The 12,234-nt window shown below is 46.7% G+C and overlaps 1 protein-coding gene across 9 annotated transcripts in view; it reads left to right on the forward strand.

Annotated features, from left to right (window-relative positions):
• Nucleotides 1-12,234, forward strand: part of CMKLR1 (chemerin chemokine-like receptor 1) — a 66,231-nt gene that overhangs the window by 22,448 nt on the left and 31,549 nt on the right. Inside the window, exon 1 of one of the 9 annotated variants that reach the window (XM_069081825.1) lies at nt 7,165-7,287. The exons of the other annotated variants lie outside the window; for them this stretch is intronic. The gene's annotated coding sequence lies outside the window, so the exon portion shown is untranslated. Of the gene's footprint in view, nt 1-7,164; nt 7,288-12,234 lie in introns of those variants that run through there. 9 annotated transcript variants of the gene reach the window in all.

Genomic DNA, 12,234 nt, shown 5'->3' on the forward strand with positions numbered 1-12,234 from the left:
TAAGTGTATGTGTGTATGTGTATGTGCATATAAGTGTATGTGTGTGTATAGGTGTATGTGTATGTATGTCTATATGTGTGTATGTGTGTGTAAATGTATGTGTGTGTGTGTGTGTATAAGTGTGTGTGTGTGTGTGTTTGGTTGAGGGGCAACCTGCTTGGATTGGTTAGCAACAGACCACAATGACATCAGCCCTTGGGTGAACTGGCCGTTATTCAGCTACTAGGTGTGTGTTTAAATTGAATGGTACAGCCCCAGGGGTGGGAAAATTCTGATCCATACCCAGCCCTCCTGGCTGGGGAGGCCAGGGCTCTGGAAGGAATTTGCTATTGACTTCTCTTTTAAACCATTTCCACTTCCCAATTAATCACTGTCTCTTTCCTCTCCCATAATTCAAGGTCACCTACTGAGATCGATGTAATGATAGAAAAAAATGGTCTGTGATTCTACGGGAAATAACATCTGTTTCCATTTCTAGAATGCGTTAAAGTTTATAGTGGTTCCAGCCCCATAAGGGAGTGCTGTTTTTGTTCAGGCATGTCTGACTCTCTGTGGCCCTATGTGGGGTTTTCTTGGCAAAGATACTGGAGTGGTTTGCCATTTTCTTCTCCAGCTCATTTGACAGATGAGGAAACTGAGGCAAGCAGGGTGAAGTGACTTGCCCAGGGTCACACAGCTAGCATCTGAGTCCAAATTTGAACTCAAGAAGAGTCTTCCTGATTCCAAGCCCAATGATCTATCCAGTGCGCCACTAGGGAATGGGCATAGAAAAAATATTAGTATGTGTTCAGTAAATGTCAGTCAGGATTTGAACCCTGGTCCAAAGAGGCTGAGTCTGGGCTTCATTTGAGCAAAACACTTGCTCCTCTCACCTTTGCATTCAGCATCTGTTCCAATGAACAACATATATATGAGGTAGACTCTGTTTCATTCCATACAACAAGCATGGGATTGTGCCCATTATGGGCCAACCTGAGCTCTGCACTGGGGACAAGAATGAGACAGTCCCTGTCCTCAAGGTGCCTGCTTGGATTGGCTAAGAGAATAATAGTTATCATTATTAATTAAAATATTTAATTAGTATTAAATTGGTTACCGGAAGAATAGAAATTCTACTGGAATGGGGGGAGGTAAGATACACAGATAAAAACAAAATAATACTTCTCTTTCCCACTAACTGGCAATTAGAGGGAGTGGGTGTCGGGAGCTCGATTTGGAGCTGGAAAGGATTGTAGAGATAATTTAGTCCGACGTCGTATTTTGCAGTGGGGGAAACTGAGGCTCTGAGAAGGGAAGTAAGTTCCCCACAGTCATGCAACCAGGAAGCTGTAGTGTCAAGGTTTGAACTCAGGTCCTTGGACTCCAAACCCAGGGCTAGCTTCATTATACCCTTGCTGCCAATTGTTGCTAAGTGATTGATTAATGTCTGTTGAACTGATGTGAACTCATTCCCAACCCAAGGTGTTCTCTTGGTGCTGTCCCAGGCTCACTTGCTCTTCTCCAAGGGATCCAAGGGAATAGAGAAGACTTTGTTTTCTGCTGTCTCTTTCCGTTTGTCTCTCACTCTGTGTCTCTCTTTGTCTCTGTTTCTGTGTCTCTCTGTCTCTGTCTCTCTCCCTGTGTCTCTGTCTCTGTCTTTCTCTCTGTGTCTCTCCCCTCCTCCTCCTCCTCTTTCCTCCTCCCTCCTTCATCTTCCTCCTCCATCCTCTCCTCCCCCCCCCCTTTCTCCTCCCCCCCCCACTCCTCCTCCTCCTTCCCCTCCTCTCTCACCTTTGCTATCTCCTACTTCCTTGGATCTTCTTGGCCTGCTTGGCTGATGGCTTTTCCCACTAAGCAGAAGTCAATGCGAAGGGGAGGCTTGGCTGAGCTCAGCCTTGCCAGCAGCTCCTGACATGGGCAGTGCCTGGGATGAAGGGGCTGAAGCTATTCACAGGGGATTCCTGATTTCTAGGAGACTGTGGCTGGGAGGATCTGGGAGCTTGGGGCTCTAGCATCCTGGGCAGGGAAGGGAGTCGTTATTGCAGTGTGGAATTCTGGCTGGATGGGGCCAGGCAGTGAAAGTGTCGATTTGTGGTATAATGGAGGGAAAGGCTTGACTTGGAATTCAGGAATTCTAAGTTCTAGTCCTGAGTTCTAGTCCTGTGTGACCTTGGGCATGGGATTTTCCTTCTCTGGGGTTCAGTTTTCTCTTTTGTGTGAGTTGGACTACTTCCCCAGCCCTGACATCCCCTGTGCTCAGGTCCCTCCCAGCCCTGACATCCTCTCTTTTAAGGTCCCTCTCAGCCCCGACAGCAGCTCTGATGCTGTAACATTCTCTCCAGCAAAGGTATAAATTGAAACCCAAATGTCAGGAAAACTTTCTCTCAGAGCTGTCCATAAGCACAAGGGATCATCCTGGGGGGTTATGGTGCTCCACCCTGGAGGTTCCCTTGACAGCCCCCTGCCTGAAGTTCACCTTTAGGTCTTACAGTTGGCCCGGCTGCTTTCCAGGATAACCCTAACCCCACCCCCCTGCCATGACCCCTCCAAATCTCTCCTCTTCTTCCTCCCCTGTTTTATGTGGTTGAGGATTAGATCATCCCTTCTTTATAGCACCTTCCAATGGGATAAGCCCTGACTTTTCTTTTTTCTTTTTAGTTTTCAACAATCACTTCCATAAGTTTTAAAACCTCCCCCTGCCCAAGACTAAGCTCTGAATTTTCAGTCAGAGAACCTGGGCTCATATCTCCTCTCTGATGCCTACTGCCTGTGTGACCTTGGGCTTAGGCCATCTGGGTTTCAGTTTCCTCATCTATAAAATGAAGAGGTTGGACAAGATGACCTCTGGGGTCACTTCCAACTCTAGGATCTTATGACTGACCTCCTATCTTCCACATTATTGACCACATTTCCCACTCTGGGGGGTTTTCATCCCATGGAAAATGTTACTAGACCTACTGAAATGCCCAACCAAGGAGTTCATATTTCATCACAAGAGTAGTAATATTCTAGATTCCAAAATAGGAGGATAGAATTCCAAGACCTTTTGATTCTAATATTCTACAAGAATCTCCATTTACCCATAATAATAGTAGCTAGCATCTATACAGCTCCTACTATGTGCCAGGCACCATACTCAGTGCTTTACAGCTATTATCTCATTTTATTTTCACCATAGCCCTGGGAGTTAGGGACTATTATTACCCCCATTTTACAGATGAGAAAACTGAGGCAAACAGAAGTTAAGTGACTGGTCCAAGGTCATTCAGCTAGCAAGTGCCTGAGGTTGGATTCAAACTCAGATCTTTCTGACTCCAGACTCAGAATTCTATCCACTACACCCCCTAGCTAACTCTTACATCTTTCATCATCGTCCTCATCTGCCCTAATACACATATACACGATAGAAGACAACCAAAGCATCTCAGAGATTGAATAGAACCCAGAAACCCATCTCCTCTCCCCAAATTCCCTCTGTATTTAGTCTTCATATTCATACATGTATCTCCTTTGTTATGTATGCATATGCAAAATACATGTAATATATATATATGAATATGTAAACAATGATCTACATAGAAAATATGCCACATAGAACAATACTGTTTTTTGTGCCATATTCCTCTTTGGCAGTCTGAGGAATCCCAGGGGTCCCTTCTCAGGGTAATGTTTGTTGCCCGTATTCATAATTGAAGGAGACACTAAATTTCACTTAGAGGTTAATGAAATTAAGGATGTAATTTTCTTTTTCTGGATCCAACATCACAGATCCCCTGAGCTCTCTCCAAGGGCCCTTTGGGACTTCATGGTCCCAGGTTAAAAAGCCCTGATCTCTGAACTCTAATCTCCTCCCTCTCCCTATAATCTATCCTCATAACTAATACATTTATATGAAGCTTTCTGGTTTGCCAAGGGCTTTATGTAAGTTATCTTGTCTGTTCCTCACAACAATCCTGGGAGAGAGGTGCTGCTATTATTAGTAGCATTATTATTCCCATTTAACAGATGAGAAAACTGAGGCACAGAGATAAGTAAAGTGACTTGCCTAGGGTCAAACAACCATTAAGTATCTGAAATGAGATTCAAACGCAAGACTTCCTTCCAAGTCCAGCACTCAGCCACCTGGCTGACTGACATTCATCCCTAACCTCTACTTATACCTGTATCTATCTCTGTGTCTATTTCTATATCATCTCCATCTATATCTGTGCCTATATCTGTGTCTGGGTGCATACATGTGTAATGTATATATGTACATTTCCATCTATCTCGAGGTATATCTCTCCCATAGAGTGTAAGCCTTTGGAAGGCAGGACTGAGTCTCTTTTGTATCCCCAGCATGTAATACAATGCCTGGTACACAGTTGGTGCTTAATTAATGCTCATTGGTTGAATGATAGAAAGTCCAATCTTTACCCAAATATCAATCTCCTTCATAACTGTCACCATGCTCCAAACTGGGGAGGGTTGAAAGATACCCCGAGGAAGTCTAGCTGTGATTGGAGAAATGCCTCCTACTCTTCCCTGCCCCTTCCCAGAGTATGTCTCCCACTGCCCGTAAGTCTATTCAACATTTGCTGGGTAGTTGGCAGCTGGGGGCACCTCTTGGAGGCTAAGTGTAGTGAGAAAAGTTGATTGTTTGGGGAAAGAAGCTGCAGGGGACGTGAGTACCACCCAGAGAGCGTTTAGGGGGTGGTTATCCTTTCCAGCAGGGAGTGTGAAACCTCGAAGCCACTGCCCTTGCCTCTGCCCAGGGCGGTCCTGAAGACAGAAGCCACTCTGTGTGTGTTCGTGTGAGAAATACCTGCAGGGACAGACTTTCGTGACCCTGGCCCAAAGGCCACCCAGCTCAGTGGCCAGCCCTCCTCATCCACTGTGGCTCTGCTTCCTGGAAATGGCGTGAATCAGTCCAGCGCCGCACACAGGAAACCAAGCTAGCTTCTGCCCAATGCCACCTCCTTCCGTGGTCTGGGCTCCATTTCCTGGGAAGTGGCAGGAAGCAGCAGGTGGGAGTCGGGGGGTGGGGTGGTTTTTCCTGTTCACCTCTATCTGGTCTTCAATTTCACAGTCTGTAAATGGAAGGGTCTTGATGCCCCTCCTAGCTCTTACATTCAGGGAAAAGAATGGAATAGTTTCTGAGTCAGAGGACCAGAACTCAAATCTCACCTCTGATGTGAAAAAATATTGTGAAACAAAGCCATTTGACCTCCTGGGGCCTCAATTTCCTTTTCTGTCAAATGAAGGGATTAGGCTATATGGCTCTGAGGGCCCTCCCAGCTTTGAATCTATGAGCCCTCTATGTCCTAAACTCCCTGTCAATTCTAACACTCTCTGTTCCAAGACCCCTCCCAGCTTTGAAACTATCTGTTCTAAGGCCCCTCCGAGCCCTGACATCACCTGTTCTAAAGCCCCTCCCAGCCCTGACGTGCCTTGTTCTAAGGCCCTTCCCAGCTCTGTATCCCCTGTTCTAAGGCCTCCCCAGCTCTGACATTTCCTGTTCTAAGGCCTATCCCAGCACTGACATCCCCTGTTCTAAAGCCCCTCACAGCTCTGACATCCCCTGTTCTAAAGCCCCTCACAGCTCTGACATCCCCTGTTCTAAGGGCCTTCCCAACCCTGACACTCTGAGAATTACAGATTTTAAGTTCAAAGGGACTATGGAAGACATTTGATCCAAATCCCTAATTTTACAAGAGGAGGAAACTGAGACCCAGAGATATAAAGTGACACATTTATATAGCACTTTAAGGTATGTAAGGAGCTTTACAATTATTATGTCATTTGATCTTGAGGTAGGGGCTGTGATTATGATCCCCATTTTGCAGATAAGGAAACTGAGGCACAAAGAAGTTAGATGATTTGCCGGGATACACAGCTAGTAATTATCTGAGGCAGGATTCATACTTGGGTCTTACTGTCTCCAAGTCCAACAGGACATCCAAGGTGACATTGTGTCACCTTGCTGCCAGAAGTCATATCAGTGGCAAGTCCTGGACCTGAAGCCAGGTCCTCTCACTCCAAATGTGACCCTCCCTTTTAAAATCTATCATGTTGCTCCTCACTGTGTGTTCTAAGTTAGCATGAACTCTGGCATCCTGTAATTCTAAAGTCCTTCCAATGTTCTGTGTTCTATGTGTTAATATTCTTCTCTTTTAAACTTTTTAAATTTAATTTTTATAATGGACAAAAATCTATTTTATCTTTCTCTCACCTCCCTCTCTATTGGGGAATAGAAAAAAGAAAAAAACCAGATCTTTCTAATAAATATGCATAGACAAGCTAAATGAATCCACTTATTGGCCAAGTTAAAAAAAAAAGCTCCATTCTATACTCCAAGTTCCTCGTCTTTCCATCAGAGGTAGGCAGCACGCTTCGTCATGAATCATGGATGGCTATAAAACTGATTGGAGTTCCTTCAAAGTGTATTGCCTTTACAATATGGTTGTTATTGCAGGAACTGTTATGGTTCTGCTCTCTTCACCAGCATCAGTTCATACAAGTCTTCTCAGGCTTCTTCAAAACTGTTTCTTCATTTCTTGCAGTACCTTGTTTGGCTATCTCTCAGTCGATGAGTCCCCTCTCAGCTTCCCCTTCATTGTTCCCACTGCTGCTTCAAACAGTTTTGTGCAGGGGAGTCCTTTTCCTATTTCTTTGATCTCATTGTGGAACAGGACTGGTATCGAGGGTCAAAGGTATTCATGGTTTAATCGTTTTTTGGGGGTTTTTAATCATTTTTTTTTGCTTTCCAGAATGGCTGGTTCAGTTCACAGCTCAGCCAACAGTGCCCTAATGCCTCCTACTTCTAATAATCTCAGCTCAATGTGTTCCCCACTCCCAGTCCCCCTGCATAGGATTCTCTTTCTCAGCTCCTAGAGTGACCTTGTTTAAACTTGTTTAGGAGTGGGAGGGGGGGCTGTCCCAGGTGAAGGAATTGGTCTGCCCAGCCCAGGGATGCTGGTGGTGTCTGGATATAGTGGTGAGGAGCCTTTTGGGTCTTTCCTCCCAGACTCCCATTTGGAAACGGTGGGATTTTTTCCCTCTGTCTGGGGAGCTGGCAGCAGGTCAGCCCCTCTGCATCAGCTGCCTGGTTCCTGGCCAGGGAATTCCAGAGGCAAGGGAACCAATGGGACTCATGCCCAGTCCTCCATCTCTCCAGCTAGCAGCTGGGGGCAACCAAGCCTCTGTTCTCTCCCAAGGCACGGCAGCGCCTGCTAGGCTTGCTACACTCCCCTCTCAGAGGAAGGGGTCTGCCCCAGAGGTGGAGGGCTAGACATTTCGGGGGACATTGAGTTCTGACTGGAGCTGGAGGTGAGTGAGTCTGCTTTGCTGGTGGCATGGAAAACTCGTATCCAGACTACTCTAGCCTGGGGACAGACATTGCTGATGCGGGACGGTCACCTGCTGATACAATGAAGGGTGGCCATTGGGAAAGGAGACTTGTAGGGTTAGATGTTAAGCCCTATGCTTTATGCTAATTGGAAATAATAGGAATGGCCCCTGGCTTCAGCTTTGAATGTGTCACTGACAGTGAATTTCTCTATGGGCTGGAGTTTGGAGGTGGATGACCAGGATGAAGAGGGGGAGGAGTCTGCAAACTATGTTTTAGAAAGTTCTATGAATATAGTTCTGGTTGAAGGAGGTAGGGATGCTTGCTGTCTCCGCTGGTGTGTGTGTGTGTGTGTGTGTGTGTGTGTGTGTGTGTGTGTGTGTAGGTACGGGAGAAGCACTCTTCTTACAGTTAGAAAACTTGAGTGGGAATCCCCGCCCTGATGCTTAGTAGCTATGAAACCCTGGGCTTCACTTAACCTCGGAGCCTCAGTTTTTCATCTGTAGAATGGGGGTAAATAATAACACCAAAGCACCTACCTTTCAGTGTGCCAATGTTTTTAAGTTTAATTTTTCAGTGAACAAAAGTAGACTTTTTCTCTCTATCACTTCCTCTTCCCCTCACCACTGGAAAAAAAGAGAAAATTAAAACCCTTTGTGATAAATATGGATAGTCAAGCAAATCAGCAACAACAAATTCCTGCAGTGGCCATAGCCAAAAAATGTATGTCTCATCCTGGACCCTGAGACCACCACCTGTCCATTAGGAGGTGGGTCAAGTTGCCTACCTTTTGAAGTGCTGTGAGCAAAGTGCTGAAAACTCTATATAAATGTGAGTTATTAGAATTATTGTTATCATTATTACCTGAACGGCTACCATGTGGAAGAGGGATTAGATTTGGTCTACTTTGCTCCAGAGTAGTGGTGTGGGGGAAAACTGTAGGGAGGCAGATCTCTAAATATGAAAAAAAGACCTTAATAATCAGAGCTGTCCTTTATAGACTGACTCATGTGGGAATATTGTCGCTAGAGTATTTAAGCAGAGACTGAATGACCTCAATTCTAGGGAAGGACTTGTTACATTGGTGATCTGTGATTTTTGGAATTGATGATCTCAAAAGGGAGTGACCTTCCTGTCACTGAAGAGATGCTTGCACCGGATGGAAAGTTGGACCATCTGACCTGTAAGGTCCCTTCGATGCCAAGATTCTCTCTGGGTCTTGGTTTCCACATCTGTTCAATGGGCATGCTTGTCTCTGTTCTGTTTATGCAAAGGTCTGTTGGGAAGAGAGGTGTGAACGCTTGAAGGACTGGATATGAAACAGAAGGATGGTGGAGTGGGAATTTAAATACAGTGTTGTGGTTGCTCTTCAGTCATTTCTGACTCTTTGTGACCCCGTTTGGGGTTTTCTTGGCAAAGGTACCTGGAGGGGTTTGCCATTTCCTTCTCCAGCTCATTTTACAGATTAGGAAACTGAGGCAAACAAGGGGAAGTGACTTGCCCAGGGTCACACAGTAAGTGTCTGAGGCCAGATTTGAACTCAGGAAGATGAGTCTTCTCGATTCAAAGCTGTACCATGTACAGCTTCTCTATATACTTTATGTATCATGGTGCCCCCTAACTTCTCCCACAGCTGGATAGAGTCTAGGGAAGGGTGACCAGGATAGCCCCAGGACCCGGGTTCCAATTCCGCCCTTGATACCTACCTGTTTCACTGACCACCACCAAGTCATTTACATACTCTGAGTCTCAGTTTCCTCATCTATCAAATGGGGATAATAAAATGTGTGGTAGTGACCAGACAGGCTTGTTGTGGGGATCAAAGGGGATGATGTCTGCGAAGCAGTGGCAAACCTTAAAGCCTCTAACAGTGCCAACGATCGTCATTCAAGGAGAATGGCGCTAATCTATTATGACTCTATTTGTCTATTTGAAAAATAGACATTTTCTCCCTCTCAGGGGCACAGTGATCTTTCACTTTTTGCATCTATAGTCAGTAAGGAACTAGTGATAATAAAAAAAAGGGGTTAAGTCATCAGATAGGGAGGAGGAGATGAAGGGCTGATGCCAGTGAGAGATGTGACTGGGGGAGCTTGGCTGGCCTAGAGGGAGTCAAGGAACCAAAGAACCATCCCATCCCCCTCCTCTTCCAGGTGAGGAAATTGAAGTTAAATGACTTGTCCAAGGTCACATAGCTGGTGGGTACCTGAGGGAAGATTTGAACTCAGGTCTTCCTGAATCCAGGTCCAGCACTGTAGCTGCCACATGCCTATTGGTCTAGGTGGGCTGAGAGCAAGAGTTTCAAGTTAAGTGTGGTTAGAGAGAATGAGGAGGGGTGATGAGGCAGGGGAATAGGGGCTAGGACCAAGGAAAGGTAAAGGCAGGCCATATTGAGAGTTTGGGAGCTGAGGAGAATTCTCTTCCTCTTCTCATGGTTATTCAAGGGTTCCCAAAGTCTAAGGTGGGGGGAACTGTGGGGAGCAGGAGGGAAAAGCAGAGAGGGGTGACAAAGCCTTCTGTGGTTGACTGAAGGCTTGTGGGGTCTGGCAGTCTGGGCTTCGGGCTTGGCTTTTACTCATCACCACTGTGACTTTGGATAAGTGATTTCCTCCTTGCCTCTTCAATTTTCTTGTCTCTAAAGTGAAGGGATTAAAGTAGAATTTTTCTTAAAGTCCTTTCTAGTTGAGACATTTTGTGACTCAGACCCAAGAAAGACAGAAAAGGTCTGGCATGTTTGTGTTGGCTGTTCTTGGGTCAGTTTTGCCTTAGGTCTTTCTTGGCTCTGGGAGGCTGCCCCTCCCTGTTCTCAGCTTCCTGGCTGGGTGCGTCCTGTCTGACCCCTGCCCAGGTTATGGGGGCTCTATCTCCCTTAAAACAAGGCCATTTAACACATGCTTCTAAAATGTAAGGGCAAGGGCCATTCTACCCAGCCTGGCCAAGGAAATGGGTGGGTGGGCAGGCTTTATTAAGTAGCATATCTAAGTCCAGCTCTACCTAAATCCCTTACCCTCTGCCCTATCTCTGGGACAAACAGATTCTCTCTCCCCTCTCTCCTCTCTCCTCTCTCTTCTCTCTTCTCTCTTCTCTCTCTCTCTCTCTCTCTCTCTCTCTCTCTCTCTCTCTCTCTCTCTCTCTCTCTCTCTCTCTCTCTCTCTCTCTCTCTCTCTCTCTCTCTTTCTCTCTCTATCTCTGTTTCCCTTCCTTCTGTCCCTCCCCTCTTTTTTCTTTTTTTCTGTCTGTCTCTCTCTCCCCTCTCTGTCTCTGTATCTTTCTCTGTGTCTATATCTCTGTCTCTCTCCCTCCTGCCCCCTCTGTTTTTTCCGTCTCTGGTATCTTTTTCTCCCCCTCCTCTCTGTGTCTCTTTCTCTATGTCTCTATCTCCCTCCCTTCTGCCCCTCCTCTCTGTTTTTTTTTCTTTGTCTCTCCGTGTCTTTCTCTTTGTATCTGTCCATCTCTGCCTCTCCCTCTCTCCTGTCCCCTTCTCCTCTCTCTTTCTCTTTTTCTCTGTCTTTCCTCTCCTCCTGTCTTTCACTGTTACCCCTCCATCTCCCTTTCATCTCTCTCTCTCCCTCCGTTTCTTTCCCCTAGGCACTGATCAGCCTGCCTAGTGGCCCTTGGGCCTCTCCAAAGTTGCACACCCTGTGGTGCCTGGAAAGCTCAGACTTTCCTCTCTCTCATCTCCCCTTTCCCCAAGCTGACTTGAACTTTACTTGTGAAGCTGCATTCCCAGAACTCAGACGAGCTGTCTCTAGATGTGTGGGCTGTAGAAAGTGACAGGGAGGCAGAGGACAGACAGCAAGCAGTCTTTGCCAGAATCGAGTCATCAGACCGAATAAGGCCTTTGTGATGCAGCCCCAACGTTCAGGTGCCCACAGCGCTCAAGGCTGGTCCAAAGTCAACAACCTGCTTCTGCCGCCTGGTTCCCATCCCATTTTTGCCCCTTCCCTCTCTTCCCTGAGGCTGAGCTGTCTGCTGCTCCAACCTTCTTCTTCCCATCCATGTCTTTGGCATTCAACTCACACGCCCACAGAGTGAGGGAAGGCAGAGCCTCTGGGAGCCAGGAGCCAGGGCCAGGCTGGGCTCGTGCACTAAGGGCGGTAGTGGTTTAATTAGCTAATGAGAGGCCCCTCTGGTATTTACTGTGGAGGAAATGACCACTTCCGCTGCTGGCTGGCAGATGACACCAAAAAGTCTTTGAAAGGCTGGGATGGAGCTGAGGCTGGTCCCAGACCAAAATTGTGACTGGTCCAAAATGAGGGCTGGGGGCTCCTCGGCCTTCCCTTTCCCTCCGTCTCTTTATCTCCATTCGGGTTCCTTCTGACCAGGGCCAAGAGCCTCCCTCTGCCAAGTCCCTGCCAACATTGTAGGATCCCAGGATGTTGGAGCAGGAAGGGACCTTGGAGCGCCATCTTGTTTCCCGGGCCCTTCTTCTCTCCCCACCCTTTGCCTAAGTGATCCTATCAGCACTCACAGCTCCAGTCCTAGGGGCTCTGCAGATGCCTCCCAGATCTGTAGCTACAGTTTGGTTCTTATTCCAAGGCTCCTGTCCCACATCAGCAACTGCCTAGTGGGCATCTAAAATTGGATGTTCCACAGCCATTGGCAACTCAACGTGTCCAAAAGAAAACTCATCATCTTTCTCTCCAAACCCAGTGTTCTTCCCAGATTCCTTATTCCTGTTGAGGGCACCATCATCCAACCAGTCACCCAGGTCCACAAACCTGGAGTCATTCTAGGTAGCTCAGCAGAGAGAATGCTGGCTCTGGAGCCAGGAAAGCCTGAGTTAAAATCTAGCCTCAGACATTTGGTAGCTGCACAGCCCTGGGTAGGTCACTGCATCTCAGTTTCCTTATCTGTAAAATGGGGACAATAATAGCATCTGCCTCTTGGCAATAGCATCTGCCACTTGGTAATATTTACAAAGTGCC

Source organism: Petaurus breviceps, unplaced genomic scaffold (genome assembly GCF_028583685.1).
Source record: "Petaurus breviceps papuanus isolate PSGF00001 unplaced genomic scaffold, PetGlider_PUasm1.0 99, whole genome shotgun sequence".
Taxonomy (NCBI): Eukaryota; Metazoa; Chordata; class Mammalia; order Diprotodontia; family Petauridae; genus Petaurus; species Petaurus breviceps.